The following is a 26,604-nucleotide window of genomic DNA, read 5'->3' as shown; positions in this document are numbered from 1 at the left end:
TCCAGTCACTTTTTAAATGAAATTATCTAACCTATTTTTAAAATTGATAAATTGTCACTTTTGGATTGATGGCTATTCTAGCTGTATTATCAATGGTTCAGTAGTATTATTGGCACTGTTTTCTCTTACTTGTATTTACATCTCCAGGGCTAAATTACATTCTGTAATGTTTTATTTTTTTTATTTTTGTTTGCATGCCGAAGTTGTACACCGTGAGTCACACGGAGCCAAGTAAACCGATACTTTGTATTAATTTTACCAACTGCTGATAAACTCTGATTACTCTATTTTAAGACACCAAAATGTATTTCAGAATGATGATTTTTTTTTAAAGCTCTTCCACTGCTAAATATACCTAAAATGAGAAAAAAGCTATGAGGTTGAAAGATGGGTAATAAACGCATTCCATGAAGCATATGCTTTTCCATAAATATTTAGAAATACTTTTAGGGAAGAATGTATAATTGCTAGTGAAAAAGTAAAAAACTATTTGATCCAAACAGCAAAAGCAATGTGCTTTCTCTTGTTAAATCAATTAATCTGTGAAGTCTTAATTATCAGTCTTTTTAATATCCATGTTACTTCATGTTTTCATTCAGATTAAGGGACTACAGTTTATTCAGAAATATCTTTGAGGCAATAAAGAAAATGTACATAAAGTATTGGAATAAAAGCGATCAGTCTTTATTTACTGCTTCAAATTAAACATTAACAAGAGATTTTTGGTCAAGAATTGCACTTATACTACAAATACAGCTCCCACTGACATTCATCAAAGGTATGAAGTCAGCATCACTTGTGCCTTCTGCTGATTTTTCAGACAATACTAATGTTATTGGAATACATGAAACCCTTACTATGATTATTAGGGCACACCAAAACGAGTGGTTAATAATGTGGGAGTTCTCATGAACTCATGAAAACAGAGACTATCATTATGAATTAAAAGCATGTGTCTTCCAAACAGATGGATGGTGAGAATACTTGATAAAATGTTTGTACCTGTAAGGGCAAATTCAAGGTGCCTTCCTTGTATGTATTCTTTAAAATTCTTTCTCCTAACTCTATAATCCTTTGAAAGTTATTTTGTGAAGTATGTGTATTGTCTAGAGAAATATTTTTTATAAATCGCTTTCACAACCACATAACAAACATTGACTAACAGGCACAATCTAGAAATGAAAAGATGATCTGCAGATTGGTAAAGATAATGTTTTAGGCTTTCTGAAAAAGGGGGGATTTCTAGACCTCAGTATTATATTGCCGATAAACTTTGATTCAATAGTAATAAATACCAGTACTCTATTTCAAACAATGAATGGAATGGAACCGCTTGCACTTGAAAAGCTAAACACAGAATTCAACTTACAAAATATGTATTGAGTCAGTAAGGAAAGAGATCCCAAATAAAAAATGACAGATAAGTAATAGTTACTCTAAATACAATTCGTTTTTATGACTTTCTATTATTTAAAGAGAAATGAAGAACAAACACACCTCTGCAGTCCTTATGTCCCCAGCCCTGCAAATTACTTCATGTGATAATAAATGGAGTGGACTTTATGTGGGAAAAGTGCTCTGACTGTGTGAACTAATTAGCAAAGTAAGTTACTTCCCAACAAGTCACATTCCCCCCACGTGTTGCTACAAGGTTGTGGTGGAGGGAGCAGGACCATTGGGCTAGAGACTGCAGCCAAGGCTAGGGATTCTGACTGGCATGGACCCTGCTCCTGCTGGAAATAACAGCCAGAGGTTTCTGATGAGAGGATATTGCCCCTGAACTCAGGGTCAGTTTGATCACCACATTTGGGATAAGGAAATAATTTTACCCCATGGTCAGATTGGCAGAGACTGGGGAGCCTTCTTCTGCAGTGGGGGCATAGTCCTCTTCCATGTATCTCTTGATTGCATCTTAACAATCCTTGTAGTGGCAGGACACTGAGGGTGCATCCAGAAGAGCATACGTGTGTGTTCCCCCAAGGACAAATAGCAGTGGCACATAGTGGTGCTGCTGCTACTTGTTCCAAGGTAACGGACCTGCACTTGAACATGTAGCAGTCTATGCCCCCTGGGGCTGAGATACATCTTGAATATATAAAGTAGCCCAGTCTCATGATATTTAGTATTTTGATATATAGTCTTCAATCCTGAAATCATTTGAATATAGCAATATATACATTTTTTTTCTGTTTGCCTGTATGTGTCTTGCCCTTTGTGTCATTTTTTGTGGTTAGCCATTGGTTTCAGAGAAAATTCTTGGCATGTAAATGCTGAAAATTCAAAAGTTATAAACCAAATAGAAAGAACTCTGAATGTTTATTTTTTTAATTGAATGATTTTTAAGACAGTCTCATGATTCAAGATTTTTGAATGCCTGGGTCAAAATTCTGCAATGCTGTAAAGTAGACATGTAGGACAGAGTTCTATTCCAACTAGTAGAGGACCCACTTGCATTTGAGTTACTCATAAAGCCCCCAGTTATAAGGGGTGCACATGTGCACATCTCTGCAGGATGATCCTGTTCCTATAATGGAGGCACTTACACATCCTGAAGAGATAATAAAATTGCTTCTGTGTTTTAGTTGAATAACTCAAGAGTTGGCTACAAGTAGCATTTTTATCATTCACCATGTGAAATATATTTCTGCCATTACTATAATGTATAAAATCCACAGGTAAGTTATTTATATAATGACATTTCACATCAGCAGTGTGCTTAAGAAACATGAACTTTGTTAGAAAAAAGTCCTACCCATAAGGTGTACAAATGATGGAATCATGTATTTCCACTGTCCTATCCCCAAACCCCAACTTAAACCAAGCAAGCTCTCAATACACACACACAAAAGTACAAGGCCAGTCCCTCTAACTGGAATTTCTTTATCTCCTTAGTTTAAACATTTGCTGGACTGGTGTTTTATTTTTAATTTTCCTTACATACAATTGGGTCAAGAAAGTTATTTAATGTAAGAAACTATAAATTAAGCTACAAATGATATTGTACCTCCATTTTGGTTTAAGCACTAAAAACTGAATGCAAATTCTTAATTCAACAGTGCATTTTAAAAAATAATAATGTACAATGTATAAGGGGAATAAAAATATAGCACACATCAATTTTAAAATGACATAAATGTCATTATGACCTTCATGGATTTTCATATAGCCTAAGTAATCCCTGTAAACCCAGCTGATTCAAATACACATCTTCAGTCATTTCATTGCTATTTTGCCCTCTGTTGTAGTTGTATAAATCTCTTCCTCTCTAATATGTCTGTTGAACAAAAAAAAAGTTGTTGCTGTTAAAGCTGTTAAGTTAAAAATCAGAGAACTTGTCAAGGAGACCTGCTTAGATGCTGATATTCTGGACTTTTGTTGTTTTAATTATATTGTATCCTTGTCTTTTGTGCTGCTTTATGTAAGGTTGTGTCAGCATTTCCATTATAAAACCTTGCTCCTCAGGGTTTTATAACTCAGAGTTAAAAACTCCCCTAGGGCTAAATCTTGGCATATACAATTTCAGCCTAGAAGTGGAAAGTTATCTGTCTATAGTTTTTTGGGGGAGGGGGTCATAATACTTCAAAAGCCAAAGGAAATCAAAAAATATTTGGTGAGACTAAATGTTTTTCTTCTTCACAAAGAAAGAATACAAAATAGCTTTATTTTTAATGAAAGATATGCATCTACAGACCTATTTTTGTGTGGAAAAAAGCAAATTAGAAACAACCAAAATCATATTATTTAGAAACCCATTTTCTACATACACATGAAATGTGCTTTTCAATAGAAATGTCAAAATCTATTATATAAGTAAATTTTAAACATTAAATTAATATGAAAGTCCTAATGACACTTTATACATTTAGAATGCGAAGTCTAGGATTTCGTTAATGCCATTAAAGAGGAAATATGATTTTTACCGCCTTGTTTTCAGCATTGTTATTTCCACATTGCTCCATTTTAAATTAAAAGAACCTGGAAGTGCTCAGAATTTCTGAAAATCAGAACAAAATGAAGGTAAAAATGCTGTATAAGTTTTAATGTAGCTAACACGTTATGTGTGTAATGTAGCTAACACATAATACTAGTGGAGATCCAGCAAGACTGGCTTCAGCACAGGCTAACCACCCTAAGACACACCCTTAGAAAGCTTGTACTCCAGTTTTTAACCTATGCTGAAAAAAATGCTGCTTTGTCTTCCAAAAATACTTAGTACTCTACGATGTTTAAAACTGCAAAGCAAAACATACCCTGCTTACTCCAAAACCCAGTTCTATTATGTGTTATGGGTATCTCAGTATTATCTTCTCAAGTTCTGTAATTTCTGTAAGACCATTCTTAAAATAAGGACTGATGTAGTTAGGTACATATTTAAAAATGGGTACCTTATCTATACTGAAAGTGCACAGTAGCATCTTTCTCTGCTTTAATTACATACGATACTCTGCAACCTCACTTCTTGCAAATGGGAATAACATCTAGTTGGAAAATCATTGTTGGAGAAAGGCCAGCGTTGCCTTCTAGTCTTGCTTAAAACAAGATTTTTAGTCAGGGGAAATTGCTGGATTGGGACTTCTTAAACACTCAGAAGTGTCTGGGTAAGAAATTATTGGTCTGATGAGATAATGAAATCTTTCAGCTTCATCTGTATCCAGTGCTCACTGCTGTTTCTATTACACTATACTACCCATACCCATAGCTGTGATATCAAAATGCTCAATTAATTATCCTAAAGTTGAGAATATGTGAACTGTCCTCCAAATACTGACCTATACTTTTTAAAGTTTTTAATTTTTTAACACTAAAATACATTTTAAACACAATACATTATATTTTAAATGAATACAAATATCAATTCAGATAAAATATAAGATAGAGAATTATAATTCTTCAAATAGAATGGTAGAATTTTCTAACAGAAATTCTGAAATAAGAATGTAATGAAATAAGAATATCATCTTCGGAGAAGTATCAATTTTACTCCTCTGATTCCATTATACCATGCTACCTTACCCATTTTATTAAATCCTTTAAAGTATTTTCAGTAGAGAGAAACACATATTTCATCTTAAATATTTCATTTTTAATATTTCTGGAGAGAATTAACATGAATATCTGATTACTTTACTGAAATTTCTGGCCCAAAAGAACTGACAATTTTCTTTTAATGATGTTGTAGTAACTTTGTTTCATTTTACAAATTTTTAATTCTTGGCTTTCTTATATGTTTATTATTTAATAATATATCCAAACACTAGACAGAATCCAGTCCACAAAACCATGGCTAGCACATCAGGGCTGAACTAGTATAAAGTTAGGATAAAGGCCCCAATTCACAAAACACTTATAATTGGGATTTTCAAAAGCCCTCAGCATCAGCAAAACTATTTAAAATGAAATCAGTATTAAAATGTCCATCCAGGAAGAGCACACACCAACTGCTGCAGCTTCCTTAGCCTGACGAAGGGTTTTTGAACCCAAAAGCTTGCTTAATAACTATTCTCCAACCATTTGGGTTGGTCTAATAAAAGATATCAAATTCACCCAAGGAACCTTGTCAGCCTTACAAGGCACATTTTCTAACTTTTAAAACTCCAGAAGGGATTACACACTTAGTTAACCACTTTACTTGCTGGAAATATATTCAGAAACATGTCTAGAGTTTTACTGGACTATCTCTGTCCTTTGCTAAATGGTCATTTATTCTAACCTGCTCTCTTACACTTTCTTCATTGCATCTTCACACCCCACCTGCACCTCCTATCTTTTCTCCCTTGTCCCTCACTCCTTCTCCTTCTCTTTCCTATCCCTTCTTTCTTCATTATCCTTTCCGTTTACCTTATTCCTAGGCATGCTCCCCACTTCATGTTCCCCAAACCATGAGAGTCCTATGACATCTGCTACCATTATTTCTTTCACTTAGGTTATATTCTTTTCCTCTACCTCATGTTGGCCTATCAAATTCCTAGGGGCAAGGACTGTATTCTATTTTGTGTCTGTATGATACCTAGTGTTATATTGTTGTAACTCCAAAGTGGTAGGGAGGTTAGACTAGCTCAGGAGATGGAAAGCACCACACAGCTATGGCTGGTAATTTTATTGCTCAGAACAGGAACCCAAAATTGAAAGCAAACATGGTGCCTTAGGACATACACAGTATAACATAATTTAAAGAAACACCACCACACATAATGACTAATGATTATATGACACTTAGCACAATGTGATCTCATTCTTTGATGAACCTAAGTTACTAATATAACAAAACATTAACAAAAACAGGCTGCTTAAAGTTGGGAATGTACAAAAAGGCTTTGTTTTATAAATAATTTTGCCTCCAAGCACTTTTAAGTGGTTCTTAGGACCCTTCTGGACATTTTGATAAAAGTGTGATAGGATCTGACATGTGTTCCCCCACAGTCGTGCCTTTTGCCATGCCACAGAGGCATGGCAGGAGGCATGATTGTGGGATCCAGCATCAGATCCTATCATGCCTTACTGCTAGTTCAGGGGGAGCCCAGGATCACCATCCTGAGCTCTCTTTGCACCAGCAAGTAGTAGCAAGGTCTCACAGCTGCTAGGACTCTCAACCTTGGCAGCAACCCATCCACTGTTGGGACAGAAAGTCCTGGTAGTGCATGGTATACCCCTGCAACTGGGAGCCCCATCAGCTGATGGGGCTCCCAGTTGTAGGGGCATAGACCCTGCTACACATGCAAATTAAAGCCAAGCAGAAACCAACTATAAGGTATACTCATTTTCTAGCTCTAACTTTATAGCTGGATGGACCTTTTATGGTGTGAGAGCTACTTTGCATGTGAACCTAGTCTATATTAATTGAACAATTAACCCCCGAGCACTACTGGGAGTAAAAAGGAATAACGGCCATAATTTGACAGAGAGTAGATTCAGGCTAGACATCAGGAGGCACTACTTCACAGTCAGGGCGGCTAGGATCTGGAACCAACTTCCAAGGGAAGTGGTGCTCACTCTTACCCCGGGGGTCTTCAAAAGGAGGTTAGATAGACACCTTGCCAGGGTCGTTTGACCCCAGCATCCTTTCCTGCCCATGGCAGGGGGTCGGACTTGATGATCTGTCCAGGTCCCTTCTGACCCTACCAACTATGAAACCAGTTAATTGCCTAAAATGTAATCTGTAATCACAGCACTTAAGTACAGTTGGAATCTATATGCAGGCAGACAAGCAGTTAAAACAAAGCTCTGTTCCTTTAAATATGGACTCCGACACTACACCGTCTTTACCTTCCTAAATTTTGCTGATCATGTCATGATTCTTAACATTAAACATAGTCCTCTGTTGCATTCAGCAACAAAGAAACAACAATAATATAGTTGTGCTACATATTTCTTTTTTTTTCTTCTGTACTCTGAAGTCAGACTCATGTAAAAAACTATTTATCAGAGGAAAAAAACTAATTAAAAGAAAAAGCTAATGATAAGAATTATAATTACTACTCACTAAAGATGCAATTATAAGGAGATAACTTCCAATTACAGCAGCAGTGGTGAAATGTAAGAAGAACGACAATTAGTTCTTCTCTTTGCTGCCTGAAGTCTGTTATTATTTAATATCCTGTGGGGCAAGACCAGCATGGATAGCCATAAAATCTGACACAAGTATGAAAAAGAACAAATATACTAATTTTCATAGAAGTTTTTAGGAAGTTATCTCAGAAAGTGGAACTTCTTCAGAAGAGCTACCAGCTTTCCATATCACATCTGAAATCCTCTTTTTCCCCCTCCACAGTACATTTCATATTCTTTTCATTTGCTGTTGTCCTTACTAAATCTTACTCAAATCCTTGTGATATTTTTCATATTAAATAAAAAAAGAACAATATTTATCTGGATTATTGCATGGTAAAAATATTAAAGTTAAGCTTAAATCCTCAATGAAGGGTCACCAGTTGTGTTAAATTTAGCCATCTAAGTGAGTGCAATTCCACTGAAACAAACAAGATTGCAATTGCACTGAAGTTAAATCTGTTTCACTGATATGGGACTTGGAACATTGCTTTTATCAACTATAGGTTCTCATCCTCAGAGTACAAGGCAAAGAATGCAGTACCATGGATAAAAGCAAAGACAGATTCTACAAAACTAAGTAAAAACCCTCTAAATCCAACACTCTTCTTGCACAATTAGACTTCAATTATGAGAAAACTAACTCCTTCAGGTATCCTGCTATGTTTATACTAGATGTGGACATGAGATGCTGACTAGGGTTGTGGGGCACTTCAGTCACTGATTCAATTTGGAGAAGATTTGGCCTGACTCAGCAGCTGAATCTCCAAATCTGAATCAAATCAAGAGACCCATTAATTTCTCTAAATCAAGTTGGAAGCCTCCAATTTGATTCAGAGAGATTCAATGATTCGGCCATAGGCATAGCTTGATTTAGTGACTGATGCTTCCTGGGTCTGGGGAGGCACCCGGGGTCCCCTATCGGCCTATCTCTGAACCTGGGGGACGCCGGGGAGGGGCGCATGGTCGGCGGCAGACCCGGAAGTGGACCAGAAGTACTTCCAGTCCACTTCTGGGTCCACTGCTGAGCATGGGTGGGGAACCCCTCCCCTGCGCTCCTGTGAGACACTCCACCCGCCCCACCATTTCACCGTTCACAAGCCGTGCCTGTTACCTCGAGGCATATAAAAAAAAATATAAAGCTGTGTCTATGGCCAAATTGCTGATTCTCCAAATCAGAATCGAATCTTCAGATTCAGATTTGGCCAAATCAAATTGGGACAGTGATCCCAATCAATGAATCAAAACACTGTCCCCCAAATTGGGCCAAATATGAATCCAAATTGAATACTGCCTGCTTTGCACATCCCTAATGTTGACTATGCAGTAGCTGAAAAATACCATGCAGTAGCACATCACAACATGGACAGTTCTAATATGCTACTGCACAGTATTATTAGGCTACTAGGCAGTAGTATCACCTAAAAGTTTGCTGGCACTACTATGCAATAATTCTGATTACTGCACATTTATTTAGTATTTGCTAATACAAGTACAAAATAAATGCACAATACCGACTGTGCAGTAGTGTCTCATGTAGACGTGCCTAGTATTCCTTTCTTTTACCTTCAGCTGTGAAAGTATATTTTTTTGAGCTCTAGGCCCACAATAGGAGATCCTAATCCAGTTGTTAGATGTTTGCATACCAAATAGGAATGTTTAAAACAGACTTTTATGCTCCCAATTGCTAGTATCAGCATCCAACCATTAAATCTGGATCTTCTGTTATGTTGTCCATGTTTGAAAAATGGCTTCTTCAAAGGGGTTTGTGTTTAGGGAGTATGAGAGACACTATGCAAACTAAAGTTGTATTGTGTTGCATATTATTGACATATGCTTTAGTACCTCAAAGAGATAGCAGTCCATTGATCAATGAGGGTAACTGGCCATGTCATTGTATTTTGTTCAGCACTGTCTGCATTTGCTTACTGAATGTGCATCCTAAGAGTGTGGATCTATAAAGGCAATACTCAAAAGGGAACAGCTGTGGTTTTATATACATGAAAAGAATGACAAGGAAAGCATGCAGATATTTTCAATGCGAAAAGGACTGAAAGGAGCTAGGCCTATATTTTCAAAAAACATGTATTTACAGATTTGCCTGTACAAAAAATGTATGCATGGTTCGTATGGCTGCATGCATAGGCACAATAACTATACATTTCTGCAGATAAAACAGATGAACATTTCTTTTGAGAGAGAAGTCTGCAGACTATAGTTAGTTGCTTTTCTTATAGCTGACAGGTATTATATACCTCTTAAAGAAACTTACAGTAGATGAGGATTCACTTCATTGCTTGTGGCTGTTCCTACTACATCTGGTGCTAATAGAGAACTAGAGTTGGACTGACCCTTGTGTAAACCCAGTGAGGGTGAAAGAATAAGGACCTTCACCATCTTTATGCAACCTGCATAAATACTGATAAAAACCATGACATCTGTGAAAGAGAGCAGAGCACTGTTATTAAGGTGTTCTCTGGATAGTATGATGATTTATAGAACTATGGCCACTGACAGATGTGAAATTAAAAACAAAACAAAACAAAAAACAACAACAACCAGCGCTTACCAGAAGAGGAGGTATGTCAGTTTGACCTGCTTTGCAGCATCTGGCTAGATCAGGTGCTTCAGTGGGGCTTTTCGGCCAATTCAATCAGCTATTAGATGAAAATGCCAAAAAGCCCTGCTAAAACACACAACCTATACATGTTGGGCAAGCCAGGTTAAATTAATGCATTGCTTCTTCTGGGAATATGCTGCACTTGGTTTAGGGGCAGCCCGAGCTGAAAGTAAAGTGCTGGGTTTTTGTTTTTTTCCCCACATCTGTAAGTATCCTTCTCTCCCAACCAAGCAATGGGCAGTATATGTGAGAGTATGCTCTGCCTCTTGTGGTTGGACGTGCCCATGCAACAGGGAATTCTAGCAGTATCATGCCACATTAAGGTGAAGTATCTTCAGTATTCTCCATCATTTGGTCTGGCTCTGAAACTTCAGTAGAATGCAGTAAATCCATAAGATGATCTCTAGATGTTTCTAATGGTCACTTTCGATGCCTTACAGGGGAACTAATAGCTCCAAGAACTGTTACCAATATTTCCATTTGGATTATGCAGAAAAGATTATACAAGGTAGTTCAGGCATTCTTAGCGCATCCCAGAGAGAGAGCAGAGACAAACAGTCCATCAAAACTAGGAGGAGATTGCAATGACATAAGATAAAATAGTTTAGAAATCTAGTCAGATTCTGATGGGTCAGTTTGTACTTGAATCTAAGTGTGCTCAAATCATTCTCCTACTAGCCAGCAAAATGTGAAATCCAAGCCTTTGCATTCACATTTGAGAAGTTAGTGTACCATGTTACTTGCTAAGAAAAGGGGAAGAGTTTAGGGACAGGTTTGCAAAAACAAACATTTGTAAACCCATGCTCAGACATTTCACTTGTTCATCTTCTAGTATAAATAAATGTTTGACTTAAAAGGATCTTACAACAAGCAGCTTACCCCAAAGGAAGCATGTCTTGAGCATAGATAAAGACTATGAAGGTCACTGAACACTGAACTCTAACAAGGTATCATCAGCACAAATATATTTAGCACAGGTGTTTCTTTAGGTGTGATAGACTGGGTAAATTTACAGTGTACAATAGCCTTTAAACTCACACTTTCATATTATGTGAGGCAGTGGTCTAACATTAACACACTGGGCTGAAATATCAAAGATTACAGAATCAAGATCTCCTAGAGATTTCTCTCTCATGCTACTTATCTCTTGTTCCATGTATGTATGTATTTTCTCACTGCTACTTTTTAAAAAGGAGCACATTTAAAAGAAGACAAAGATTAGTTTTATTGTGGTACAAAAATTATATCAATTTCAGGCCAACAAAACAGTAAAGTATTGAAACTTAAAAGCATGCTTTCATCAGCTTACGTTACAAAAACTACATCAACTAAGAAGAAAATCAAAGAATAAGGTGTCAAAACTTAAAGCATGCTTTAGCAGTAGTAATAATAATAATAATATGCAGGTCACCATTTTCTCCTTGTTTACATGTAAGCGACTCTTATTGACCTGTGCTGTATTGAGATCCAATGTGCACTGAATGTGTACATATGTCATGTCTCAACAGTTCCTGTGTTTCTGCTATGGTGCTAAGGACCTGTAAGTACTAACCTGAATATATATATCAAAATAAAAAAAACAATACCTGCATATACTTTACTGTAGTCAGTCCAAAGGATTCTTCATGTACAATACATTTAGGGTGACTACAGTCATTTGCTACATTCGGTCTATGTTCATACATCTTGCTTTAAGATGCGTGAACATAGACTGGGTGTGGTACATGCAACTGTTCACTCCTCCAGGGAGCCACCGAGGAAAAGTAGCATAAATAACTCAGGTTGTGGGGAGGTGCTGGAGGGATTGGGATGGGGGCTAGCAGGTCTGTGGTTGGCAGGTCCAGGGGTGTTGAAGAGATTGGGGCAGGCTGGCAAGTCTTCTGGGAGGAGGGTCAGGGAGCTAAAAATATCCCAGTCAGGGTTGTAGGGGGAGGGGAATAGGACTAGTGCAGCCCCAGGGCTAGGATTGGTGGCTGTGAATTCATATAGGTATTCACAAGATGAAGTTGAGAATTTCTTAGATCAGGTTAACCTGATCTTGATATAAGTTAGTACACCTCTTCAGGTGAACTAACTTAGATCAGGTACACCATTTTTTGGGTGTTTTATGCCTTCTGCACACCTGTACGATTGGGTATTTAAATCAAGCTAGCCCTAGGTAGGTCAATTTAAAGTAATGCCTGTACATACCCTCAATCATCCACACAGAAAAATGTCAGTCATTTTTTCTTGCCTGAAAAAGCATTTAGTTTTATGAACCATGGAAGTACATCACTTTCCTATAATTTCCTTTATCTCAGTTTGAATAATTGAACACATGAATTGTGTTGCCTCTATTTCAGCCATTTGAATGTATCAAGAACAGGTTGTGGCAGCTGAATAAAGCTGCTATCAACAACTGCACTTAAGTTGTATTTTCAGCTGTTTTGGTATCATGGTCTTGCAGAAAAGTCCCTGCCTTGCCAGATAGCAGGTACCACTTAGCTTTTTCATTAGGCAATTCCTATTTTTTTTATCTGATGGTACTGAAACTTTACCATGTCATCATTTGATTGGGTTCTTTGAAGACAATGAACTATTTCATGGTGATATAAAGTAGCTTGATACCTCTCAAATTGGACTCCAGTTAGAAAATCCAGACTGTGTGAAAGCATCAAAGTACATAGTGGGCACATCTGAATGTGACACTATGTCACCATAGCAATGCATTATGGCAACATAGCATCGGGGGTCACAATCTATGATGCCGCAATGATGTCGCTGTGGCAACGCAGTCTCTGATATAGCACATTGCTCGGTGATATAGCAGCTAAAAATAATCTTATGCGGTGCCCATGATGCAGCATGGGCTGTTACTGTGCCATCATTTACTACTTCCAAAAGGCAGTACTAAATGATGGCACAGTAACAAAGGTGTTGTAGGGACACATGTAGACATGCCCAGTCAAAACTAGTTTTCTCCTAAAACTAGTGGAAATAAAGTGAGCTGTCACTAACTTCAAAATAATGGAGCAACTGGAAATCAAACCACGGTGTGCAGAAAAAATGATTTTCATTTGCAAAGATATATATATATATATATATGGAAATAGGTTGTGGTTGATGTGCCGTTTTGGGGGGAAAAAAAACCTCACAACTTGCTTTTAATTTGCATTGCAAGCAAGTTAGCTCTGTAGTACAATCAGAGGTCCTGCAGGCATCCTATTCTACTCTGCGCCTTCTTCTTGCTTGCTATGTATCTGTGGAAGGACTTTTTATTGTCCTTGATTGTTGTAGCCAGCCTAAGCTCCAGTCCTGCCTTGGTCTGCCTAACTGACTCCCTGCAATAGGGAGTTATTCAGGTTAACTCACAGTCCCCCCAGCATCCCATGGACTTCAAAAAAGCAGACTTCCATTGGAACTGCCATCAGAACCTCTGCACCAGCTGTGCCACCAACAGTGTGAGGGGTATCAGATAGGGATGGGCTGCACTGCCCTCACCTCTTCCTGCTGCCCCTGAGCCCCTCAGGCTGCAGCTCTACCCCAGAGGGGAGGTAGGGTGGTGGGCAGCCTGGGTGGTTTGAAGGGAGCTGTGGTGGCCAGGCTGTGGTGGTGGGGTATAGCCATGGTCTGGCATGCAAGCAGTGGGAGGCAGGGGGAGATGAGGGAAGTGCAGCCCTCTCCCCCTCATCTGTTATTCCTTATACTGCTGATGGTGCGCTTGGTGCAGAGATCCTGGTGGTAGCAGCAGCAGCAAGTCTTGTTGCCCCACTCTGGGTCCTGTTTTCTAGACCACAGAGGTAGCTCCTGCCCATGCTTGTCCAGCCAGGCTGAAGCCCCATGCCAGCTGTGGGTGCACCCCTCCCCACCCCGGCAGGGCCAGGGGGCTGTGAGTTAGAAGTGAGGCATTGGCACTGGCAATTTGCATTGTGTAAATTGAGCCATGATGATTGTCACTTGGGAGTAATGGAGGGCCACATGTTGAAATTACAATTAATGTTTTCTTGTTGATGTTGATTTCTGTCTTTAAAATTAAGATTTTTGAGCTGCTTTAACTTGTAGTGTGTAATAAGTATTTTGTGGCCAAAATTCTTGTGTGTTTTCTACTTAAACTATTTACTGAGTTGGGACTGGCCATCTATGTTTACAAATGGGTCATGGTACAAAAAAAGGCCAAGAACCACTGCTCTAATGTAGATATACCACTGGTTGGATCATTGTGTCAAGTAATCAGCAATGGCTCAATTTCTACTTGGGAGGAGGTATAAAGAGGGGTTCCACAGGGGTCTGTCCTGGGTCTGATATTGTTTACTATCTTTATTCATTATTTGGAGGATGGGAATAAGTACACATCATTTTGGGCTCCATACTTAAAGAAGAATGAGGAGAGTTTGAAAAGATTTCAATGGAGAGTGACAGAAATGATTAGAGGCCTGGGAAGCATGACATATGAGGAAAGGCTGAAAGACCTTGGGTTATTTAGTCCAGAGAAGAGAAGACTGAGGATAGGATTTCAAATACCTAAAGGCTGACTACAAAGAAGATGGAGATGAGCTTTTCTCTGTGGCTGTAGGGCAGTGCTTCTCAAAGTGGTGGTCCACAGACCGGTGCTGGTTCACAAGCCACCAGTCGCCAGTCCGCAGTGAGTTGCCAGGAAAGAAAGAAATATATTTTCAGAAGCATAACATTGAGATGTCATAGCGCCACAGTTCATACGTTCCAACACTCCAGGCAACGTCACATTGTGCGAGGTGAGGAAAGAGAAAGAAACAGCCGGTCGCACATTTGTATAGCGGTGTTACACGCAGTTGCTGCCACCGGCTGAACCGGGCACGAGTCCCTGGCCCGCTGGAAAAAAAATTGCCGGTCTGCCACATCAGATAGTTTGAGAAGCACTGCTGTAGGGGACAGAGCTAGGAGTAATGATCCCAAGCTGCAGCACATTACATTTGGGATGGAGCTTAGAAGGAACTTTAAACTCTGAGGGAGGTCAAGCACTGGAACAGGTTGCCTAGAGAAATTGTGGACTCTCCATCCCTGGATGTTTTCAAGAGCAGGCTGAACAGACACTTGCCTGGGAAGGTTTAATCAAGGATGATCCTGCCTTGAAGTTGGGTTAGATGAGGTCCCTTCCAGCTCTACTTTCCTATGATCCTATGATACATGATGGGAAGGAAGGGAACTTCAAGCAACCCAAACCATTAGAAGACTGTATCCCTTGTGGTTTGAAGTAAACGATCTGTGTGGTATAAAATTACTGTCAATGCTATGAGTAGAGTCTGCAGAAATTATATCTAAAAGCTAGCATTTTCTTATTTTTTTATTAACTTAGTGTCTCACCCATTAAAAAATATCTATATCGATGATTTTCTGTCTATATGACTTTAAGGAGTTATCTTTTCTCTACTCATAGTTCTCTGACAATTCTATATGATTAACACACGCGTCATCCCATATTTAGAAACAGAGAGGAGGATAGCAGCAATAATCAGTAGCCATCACATGGAAACCTTTTGTAGAATTCTGTTAGAAAAAAAATCTGTGAAACTTAACCTTACATCTCACTGGTACGCACCACACTCAAGTTTTATTGATTGAAAAATAATATAAAGCTACATGAAAATGTAGGATTGTGGAGCAGGGGCAGAGTTTTGTAAAAATCAGACATTTGACAGCTTGCATTTCCTAATCTGAATTTAGGTAGTGACACTTGTGTTCCCATAAAATCTTCAGTAAATGAAACATTGCAAGTGGTGCAGTTTTGTTTTGTTTTTTGACACAAATAGTAGTTGACAATATATGTCACTATGTATTTACTAGTTCTATTTTATTTGCTTAATAGAAGCAATAAACAACTTCCAAGCTTCTCTCTAGTTTTAACAAATAATATATTTTCATCCAATTTAAAAACACTTTATGTCTCTTTCCAAGGATTCTTGGCCATGATTTGATGAAAAACAATGGCTGTTCAAGTTGTTTTTTATGGGATAATGAAATATAACTAACGTGTCACTATCGTATGCATGCATGCTATAACGTTAAAAATATTTTGATTAAATCTGTTGTTTATGAAAGTGAGAATCAGTTCCAATGATAACATCAGGCACAGTGGGACCTTTCCAAAATAACAAAGCTTCAGCCACCCTGTTTGCCTTATCCTTGGCAATTTTAAAATACCATCTACCAACCACCAAGTGGTACAATGACTTTATGGTTTGAAAAAAAATGGAGGACCAAGAAGTAAACACAAGATTCACTTTCATCTGGGATCTATCTACTTAGGAACCAAAGACTTCTTAAGATAAAAGACTAACCCAACGTGACAGCTTCTATGCAACATTTATTCTAACTGCTGTTTTTTGCCCTTTTAATTTTCTTGCACAGTAGAATGCAGGATGGCCACGGTCCATGTTATAATAAGAATAAAATAATACTACTGCACTTCACATTTCCACGGTGCCTTTCATCTCAGGCCTTCAAGGCACTGTAAAATATTAATTTATTATACTTCACATCAACTCTGTGGGGTTGCTAAGTATTTTTATACCCTTTAATAATTATACAGATGGATAAACTAAGGCACAAAGAGGTTAAATGATGAGTTCACATGAGGAGTCTATGACACGCTAATGACTAGAGAACATAAAACTCTCCTTTCCAAGTTAGATTGGCAGAAAGACAGTGAAAGAGCAACTTCAGCATTTTCTTGCTTCCTGCTGTACCTTAGGTCCTTCCCAGTCAAGCCACACAAATATCCCACATGGTAGACAGGCTTCTGATCCAAAGCATATTCCATTTGTGGCTAAAGAAATCCTAGACTCTTTGTAAATAATGACTAAACTCCCAGGAAGACCAAAATGATAATGCTGCTCTTTAAAGTGTTACTTTGGCTTAGGATTTAGATATTTAAAATACTGGTTCTTGCTCTGTTGCCTAAAATGGCAGGAGTCTAGGACATAACTTCAGAGGTATCAGTATAGTATCTAGCTATGGAACTCAAATAAAGCATAATCCATCACTTGAACCACTGAGCTGTGGCTGTATACACCCCAGGATACTCAAGGAGCTGGCAAGCACCGTAGCTTAGCCCCTGGCACGGATCTTCAAGAACTCCTGATGCTCAGGTGAAATTCCAGAAGACTGGAAGAAGGCCAATGTGGTGCCTATCTTCAAGAAAGGGAGGAAAGTGGATCCAGCAAACTACAGGCCCATCAGCCTGACCTCTGGCCGGGGGAAGGTCTTGAAAAAGATTATCAAAGAGACCATTCTTAACAGACTGGCCGATGGCAGCATCCTGAGGGATAGCCAGCACGGGTTTGTTGCGGGTAGGTCTTGCTTGACCAACCTTATTTCCTTTTATGACCAGGTGACCTATCACCTGGACAAGGGAGAAAAGATTGATGTTGCATATCTTGACTTTAAAAAAGCCTTTGATCTGGTATCCCATGATTACCTCTTACCAAAATTGGCCAACTGTGGCCTCGTCTTCACCACAATCCACTGACTGGGGAATTGGCTCCGTGGTCAGACCCAGAGGGTGGTGGTTGACAGAAGTCAATCGTCGTGGTGCACTGTGGCCAGTGGGGTCCCTCAAGGCTCTGTCTTGGGCCAACACTATTCAACATCTTCATTAATGATGTGGACATTGGTATCAGAAGCGAACTGGCCAAGTTCACCGACATCACTAAACGTTGGGGTAAAGCGTTCACACCTGAGGACAGGAGGGTGATGAGAACCTGATGGTGTTTAACACTGAAAAATTCAAGGTTCTCCACCTTGGGAAGAAAAACCCACAGCATGCTTATAGGCTTAGTAGTACTATGCTGGCTAGCACTATGGACAAAAAAGACTTGGGGGTCATGATTGACCACAAGATGAACATGAGCCTTCGATGTGATGCTGTGGCTAATAAAGTAAGAAAAACACTGACTTGCATCCATAGATGCTTCTCAAGCAAATCCCAGGACATCATTCTCCCGTTGTACTCGGCCTTGGTGAGTCCGCAGCTGGAGTACTGCCTCCAGTTTTTGGCTCCACAATTCAAAAAGGATGTGGAGAAGCTTGAGAAAGTCCAGAAGAGAGCCATGCACATGATCAGAGGTCAGGAAAATAGACCTCATGATGACAGGCTGAGAGCTATGGGAGCCTTCAGATTGAAAAATGCAGGCTCAGGGTGATCTGGTGGCCACCTATAAGTTTATCAGGAGTGCTCACTAGGATCTGGGGGAATGTCCGTTCACCAGAATGCCCCAGGGGATGACAAGGTCATATGGCCACAAACTCCTTCATGACCATTTCAAGCTGGACATAAGAAAGAACTTCTTCACTGTCCAAGCCCCCAAGGTCTGGAATAGCCTGCCATCGGAGGTGGTTCAAGCACCCACTTTGAACCCCTTCAAGAGAAATTTGGATGTTTATCTTGCCGGGATCCTATGACCCCTGCTGACTTCCTGCCCTGGGGCAGGGGGCTGGACTCCATGATCTTCTGAGGTCCCTTCCAGCCCTAATGTCTATGGCAAAAAAAAAATTGCTTTGGCATAGGAAAACCTTTAACTTCAGTCAAGCTCAGTGTAACAAAGGTGACAGGAAAACACAAGATGCTACTAAGGAGATGTGCATGGAGCACAGTGCAGTAGCATTTGGGTATCAGATCAGTATAGCTATAAGAGTGCAATGCTAGCTCTGCATGTCACTGTATTGCCTTGTATGGCTATAACTTAAGTGACATCTTTGCCCACCCACTGCCTTGTTCATCAGTTTTATGAAACTAAGGTTGACTGCAGCTGGAGATTTAATCAATGGCATATTTCCAAAGTAATTGTTCTCATTTTCTCTGGTCTACACAGCTCCTCAAATAACTTACTACTGAACTATTGCATAATAAATATGCATAAAACCCTAACTAAATTCTCACCTTAGGGATAAGTTGTGAGAGAAGTAACATGAAATTGACCACTAGACAGGCTACCTACCATCAGTTTTCATCCATGTAATATTAAATCAGATGCTACTGTTCTGGGATGAAATAAACCTGAAAAGGCTTGATTTAGGATACATTTTCAAAGAGTTTTATATGTTGGCATCCCTAGAAGCTCAGATTTCTCTCTTTAAATGACCCCATAACAATAGTTTTGAAAATTGTTGTTTCATCCAGACTGAGAATCTTTCCTGGCAGCCAGTTTCATGCGTTATGGTACTTCTAATTCTGGAAGAAGTCATGAAATACTATTTTTTTTCTTATTCTTACTCAGTACCCTTTTTCTCTTACCTTTTAAATAAAGTTAATGGAACTCTTCCAAACTTCAAAGGCTTGGAGTTAGGCCTTTTGTTTCCCTGAGCAAGCTCACCCATTTTAGTAACTATATCCATGGATTAAGATTTAAAATTAGCTTCAAATGTTCTTGCTTTGGTACGAAGTTAGGAATTTTTCCTTTTAATAAGATACAAAATCCAGAATTATCTTTGCATCAAACACTAAAATGCAAATTAAGGTTCCAGAGGCTCTCTGTCTTTTACTCACTGCTACAAGAGAATTAAGCGCTCCGGGGGCATAATTTCTTCCAAACATCATGAGAACACATGGAGTGTAGCAATAAAAGACTTGGTAAGGGAAACTTGTATTGGAAGAAGAGAATTAAATAGGCCCTGTAAGTCACTCTCTTACTCTCTCAGTACAATAGCATGGCTGTTTGAAGGTGTTTTTCATGTCCAGTTACCATAAATCAAATCATGTTACTAAGTATAAAATACATCCCCTTAGTTCAGGACACACATGAGAGTTACAAAGCTTTGCATGGGAGCACCTTCTTTTCCATTTGCTCCAAATCAATAGCCCTAATAACCTATAACAAAAATGTCCAATTGCTTGTGGCTTGTAATGACACTTGAGGTAATCGGAGCCAATCTTCTTGGAAGTTTTCCCATTACAAGAGCAGCTATTTTAAACTTCTGGTGTTAAGTCTTACAAATAAGAGAACACATAACAATATGAAGAAGTCACTGAGCCCAAGGAATGAGTTTTTCACTCTATTCTTGTCCATGGCAGGTTTACCAATGATTAGGTATAATTCTTTACAAGCCCGCCATTTTAACCATCTCTTTAATTAAATTAGATTGTTCCCATGTAAAAAAAAATGCAAGAATTAACATCATCTTATTTCTAAAATAACTGTATTATTTGCTATGCAATGCTTTGGAAACTAACATCTGCAACATTTGGTAAGAAAAAAAGATAGAAAAATGACTCAATAGAAAGGCTCCTGTTACTTAAGGCTAGGGACACACATTCAAAAAGCCTAAGTCTGAATTGATTCAATCTTGGCAAGTTAGTTTAACCTGTCTAGGTTGAACTAGTTTGCAACTGCACAGACAATCCTTCTGGAGTGAAGAAATGCTGGCACATACCTGCAGTGGCTCAGGCTAGAAGCCAGGCGGGGGTAGGGAGGGGGGGCTAGAGCAGCCCTCCATTCCCTTCCATGGTACTGAGCTGGGGGTGGGGGGAAGGGGACGTTATGGCCAGGCCCCACCAGGATGCTCTGATTAGGGAGAGGTATAAATCTGCACGCTGGCCTGCATTATCCCAGGCGTTTCCACACTCGCTGCTCAAGAGGCAGGAGTGTTGCCAGACCCAAGCCCTGGGCTACCACTCTGAGGCAAAGGGGGGAGGGGGAGCATTGCATGCATCTGTAGATGAAAGTGAGCTTTTCAGTCTCCCTCTCCCTGCTTCTTCATCCTGTCTGCAAACCTGACAGGTGAGGGAGCCAGCAGGATGTTGATAACAGTGTTTATCAGCCCATCAACAAAACAAAGTCCACTCTCATTAGTTGTAGCTCTTTTTAAACAGCTTTTTCAAAGGAAGGAAGGGAGGGACATTACCAGCTGACTTACTGATTAGCTCCAAAAAGCCCTAAGTGGACACTGTTCTGTCTGCCTGTCCCAGTGAAACTGGACACACGCACACATAGACACCTCTCAGCATTAGCCAGCATACCACATGCTGACTAGAATCCGTGTAGCTAGGATCCAAGTTGTTGGAGATGGGAGTGAGGGATGGGGGGATCCCTGCTTAAGCAGTGAGGGGCGAGGAGGGGGAGGACAGGGGGAAGCCAGGCAGACCCTGCAGTGTCTGCAGTCTCCACCAGAGCTCTGGCTAGGGAGCAGAGGGGTAGGAGAGCAGAGAGCACAGCCCAGACCAGCCTAGCCCAGGGCTGGAAAGCATTTGGGATGCTGGAAGACTCTGTTTTAACTTAAACCAGAAAGGGGTCTGGGATGGGCATTGCATAAACCGTTTTGACTCAAACCAGTTAAGTCTGATACTACATTCAACCATGTTTATCTTAAACCAGTTTCAGCCATTTTGAAGTTGATTTATGTGCACTGAACACATGTTCTATTACAGGTTTATACCAGTTTCTGATCACTTAAACTGGTTTATGTATAACGTCCGTCCCTAGGCTAAGAGGAAAGAGGGCCAGGCTGAGCTGAATCAGGGAGGGCTGGCAGCTAGGAAACAAGCTATCTGCTAATAAAATAGATGCCAGCAGACAAGCCAGGGTGCAAGACTCAGGGAGAGGCTAACTGTGGGAAGGTAACTCACCCTGGGGAGGGAAGCAGAGCAGTAAACTGCAGTAAGGGGACTCAGCCCAGAAACAAGAGTCATATGAGCAGATGGAAGTTGGGCTTAGGAGACTTAAATCCTGTGCCTTAGAGCAAGCAGATAGTCTAAGCTTGCCAGCTGCAGACTGAAGAGCTTCTTCCCTGGAAAGCTACAATGGGAGACTCTGCTGATCCTGGGCATGCCTGACAATGTAGCAGTGAGATGCTGAAGGCTTGCTGCAGTAGGGATAGGACCCAAGACAAATGGGAAGCCTGGCAGACAGCGGATTGGTTGGGAGTTAGAGTGGGAGTGCTTATGTGCTTTTGTTTGAGTTTGACCAGCAGCCTGGTGGTTTGTCAAAGGGACTAAGGGGTGGTTTGGAGGTTCCAATAGTGCCCGAGAGGCATGTGCCTGCCTTAAGCCAGTCCAGAGGTCAGGCTGAAGGGGCTAGAAGGCCCGGATCCCAAAGACAGGCAGAGCTGGGGAGGAGGGGCAGAGGGCCTGGAGCCCTAAGGAGGGCCGAGTTTGGGGGGGTCTGGGGGACAGAGGCCCTGGAGCTCCAAGGAGGCCTGAGCCTGGGTGAGTAGAGGTGGCAAAAGATCTGGAGTCCTGAGAAAGGCCAAGTTTGGGGGGGAAAGGGAGGGGCAGAGTGGGCTCAGTGCCCAGGAGTAGGGCATAGGCTAGAAACCAGAAGCCAGGTTCAGCACAGAGGCCTTGAGCTAAAAGGCCCAGGAAGAGGAAAGAGGCAGAGGCCTAGAAGACCAAAACCTCTACGGGGAAATTGACTGGATTAATCTGAGTGATATCTGCAAGGCATTGGCATGGTGTAAGTGGTGGTCAGAGCCAAGTAATTAACTCTTAAGGCTACTAGTTCCATGAGGCACAGGCAGGCTGAGAAGGCCCACTTAGCTTAAAGGCAGCACTGACACCAGCAGACCTGCTGGTGTCTGGAATCAACTAGGGCTCACTCTAAGGCCCATGGGCAACCTCCCTTCTCTAATCTTTTTGTAAGAACAAGGTGTGGCAGATGAGGAATAAAGGGAGGGTATCTTAGAGGTCAAGCCGGGCAGGAGCTATACACCAGGGGGCATTATGGCTACCCCAGGAACCTGGTCCTGTTATAATAACCAATGACACAAGAATGATTCCTCTTAGCCACAAGAGTGGAGGAAAATAAAGAGGCTTTGCTCAGCCTCTACCCAAGACTGTGATATCACCTAAGGGATTGCACATCTGCACAGTCTGAGAATACGGTAGTGCCGGTGGGAGACGTACATAATAACAGATATAATTTTGCAATCTTTCTTCAGCCCATCTCTTCAAATATTGCTAACGAGGATTCATGGGCTTAGAAGCCCCTCCACTGTCAGTATGAACCTGCAATAAATGTAATCAAAGTGAATGGAAGTTGGATCAGGTTGAATAGAGGCATCTGTTCCACAGTGAACAGAGTCATCTCATCAGTGAAGAAGGGACAAGAATTGACAGTTTTTGCTTGGCATTCTACAAGCCCAATAACTTGAAGCTGGTGTAAATTAGAGTAGCTTCACTGATGTAAGCATAGCAATGTCAATCCATGTTAGCTATGAATCTGGCCCCCTGTCTACTACTATCTCTCTGAGATAGTATATTAATAAAGAGTTTACTCACCTCAACTAGCAAAGTCCAAGGAACAGAACAGGCTGACAGTATCTAAAAAGGCATCTGTCTGTTGGACTGTCAGTTGTTCATCTCCTTATATTGCAACCCAAGTTCCTCCTTTTTAGTGATGGGTATTTTTTTCTTCATAGATCCCTTATTTATGACAGCTACAAAAATCTATTCAATTGTCAATTACCTACCAAGGGGAAGACAATACATATCAGGTGAATTTTACATATTTACCAGATATAATAAAAAGGTATTCTGCAGAACTGAAAGGAAAGAAACTAGGCATCAAGGCTGGCAAAGATAGATGGGAAGTGTTGTTGGGCTGGTTTGTTTTTAATTTAGTATGTGAATAGCTAACAGAAAATCTCCCAGAACCACTAACAGTACATTGAAAAATAGTGTTGTTTGTTTGTGAGTCGCAAAATATTTCTGCAGCCATACTAATTTCACCCTAATCAACCTATGGCTTGTTAAGGAAACTTCTATACAGTATCTTTTAACTATTCTGCTCTCCTTAGGCATGAAGTGAAATCTGTGAGTTTACTTCAAAGACACCATACCCAGAAATAGATAAGAACAGCTTAACTCCTGCAGAAGAGGAGCTCTTGTCAGGCCTTAGGATGCATCCTGTATACAATATCCTTTTCTTCTCTTTGTAAACAATGGGGACTGCAATAAATCATCAGTACCTGGTTGGGCTGAGGCTATAACACTTGAGAGATTAATAAACCAATTTTTGTTGTTCTAGGTGACACTGACATGTCTATAAAATGCTTCCTCTATGTAGAAACAAGATTCATGGTAAAATATTTGTACAGATTTCAGTAGCAAACAGTACAGTCAGAAGTGTTAGCTTACATATTATGGACCTTTGTCAGTATTTTGAGTGAGGGAGATGAGTCATATTAAGGTGTTTTTTGTTGTTGTTGTTTTCTTTCCTATCACAAACCCTGATTTTTCAAGTAGCAGTTTTAGGATTCCTATGACAACTTGGCAAATGAATGATCAAGGAAGAAATAAGCAAAAGAAAAATACTCTGGATCTGTATGGTTTAATTGAAAATGTAATCTGTTACTATGGAATGCAGAAAAGCCGCTATGAATAAAAAGTATAGACTACTAGGGGCATGCGTGTATGTATGCATGCGTGCATCTCTTTCAAACATACATGTAGGAAGGAGTGGAAGATAGATGTGAAAGCTAAAATAGCAAAGTTAATTAACAAAATTAGCAATTATTTGATATTTCACTAAAAAGGCAGTTAATTAGACTTACAGCAGTGTAAAATCTGCAAGGAGGAAATAGAAACACCAAACCGTTGATCTTTCAGACCCCCAAGGGATGCAATACGGGAGCACTGCACAGAATGTGAAAATTAACTGTGAGCAACAGAGAATAAGTTTACCATATAACTCTTTCTCAGATCAAGGGAATGGCAAGTGTTCCTCCCTGCTCTACTAGTTGTTTTCCTTTGCAGCACAATGCAATAGCAAATCAGAAAGACAGATAGGGCCTTAAAATTCATCCAGTTCCTCTGTCTGGGTGAGCAAATACATGAAAGAGGATTAATGTGATAGAATCATCATCAGAACGATTTTTCCATCAGGAATGCTATAAAAGGTGTTTCTTCTATAATTTTAAATTAGTCTCTCTTTGGTAACATACAGATGCCATCAAGCAGATGCACAGAAGTATGTATAAATCACATACACATTTTTGTTTGTTCCAAGCATACACATTTTGAGGCAGTTCTCTCCTTTCTCATTTTGTTCTCATTAATTGCCATGGAAAAGAATTCCCTTGCCTAATTGTCTCCCCACTCCCTTCTTTTCTTTTATTCTGAGAAAATACTTCCATTAGCATTAGGGACTGAATTGAACCTGACTGCAGTGAGATTTATACCTCCAACTCCAAAGAGGACTTCTTAACAAGTAACTACCAGCTCCTTGTGATATCAAAATGCTGCCAAGGTGCACAATCAATAGTGCACTCCTTTTTCAAAATTCCTAATTTAACTCCCTGTGGATCTCAGCAGACTACAAATGATATTGAACCAATGGGTGATATGAATCTGCCTCTGGGCTCTGTGTGTTCATTTCCTAAAATGCTTTCATGGTCTTTTCAACTTATTTTATATGTCCTGCAGCACTTTCCCTGTTCCATTGAGAAAAATGGTTCTCCCTTTAAAAGCCTGGCCTTGGGCATGGAAAGAGGAATGGTATACTTATACAATTTCAGCCACCTTTTCTGAAGATAGAGGTGTTTGGGGTTTGCTTTGTTTTCATGCATGTAGTAAGCAAGCTTGCCACTTCAACGTCCTCTCTTTCACTGGAAAGACAACTACCCTTCGCTCTGTCTTAATGAAGTCCTAGGGTTTTTACTTTAAAAACATCATAAAGGCATTTAAAATGGGAGCAGTCATTAGTTAAGGGGTGTTAAACAACCATAAGTATCCTCAAACTGTTTCAAAGATATGCCACTATAGCTAAGGTTTATATTTGATTTTGCCCAGGATGTTCCAGGGTATTGTAGGGATGCTCTGGGGAAATTAAAACATTGTGCTTTCATTTGTCCAGCATCCCAGGATGCACAGTTCCCAACCACTCTGCCCCTTCCCTTGCACCCAATCTCTAGTGGTCTCCCTCTCTACCTCTCCCCTGCCCCCACTTTCAATGCTGATAGCACCACTCTCTGCATTTTAATTGCAGAGACACTACATAGCCCAATTGCATGGTCTGCCTGCCCAGGCCTCCATGCTTCACAGGTTGCTGCAGAGGCTCAGTTAACCAAAGGCCGCACACAGCAGGGGAAGCTTTATTGTGACTTAGTTCCCTGGGCCCCACAAATCCTCTGTTTCTCAGCTCTGCCCTGGTATGTGTTCTGTGTCACAGCCAGGATGGGGACTGTGGGAGGAGCCAGCATGGGGACTGTGTTCTGTGTCACAGTCTACATGGTAAAGAACAAGTTCTTAACCTTGTGCCCTGGCTACGCCTCTCTTCCCCCAGTCCCCTGGGCTAGGACACCTCCCTGATCCCAGCCAGTATCACCCCTGCTGCCCCTAACCCAACTATTTCCCCCCCACCAACCTAATCCCAGTTCACTGAGATGCATGCAAGAATTTAGTCCTTAAAAAAAAATCTTGTGTTCTTTCCTTTCTTTTTACTCCCTCTCATCTCACTTTAGTTTTTCAAAATGTCTCCCCTTCCACCCTCTAC

This window comes from Alligator sinensis, unplaced genomic scaffold, assembly GCF_000455745.1.
Source record: "Alligator sinensis unplaced genomic scaffold, ASM45574v1 scaffold7_1, whole genome shotgun sequence".
Lineage (NCBI taxonomy): Eukaryota > Metazoa > Chordata > Crocodylia > Alligatoridae > Alligator > Alligator sinensis.
This window is presented reverse-complemented; position numbering follows the sequence as displayed.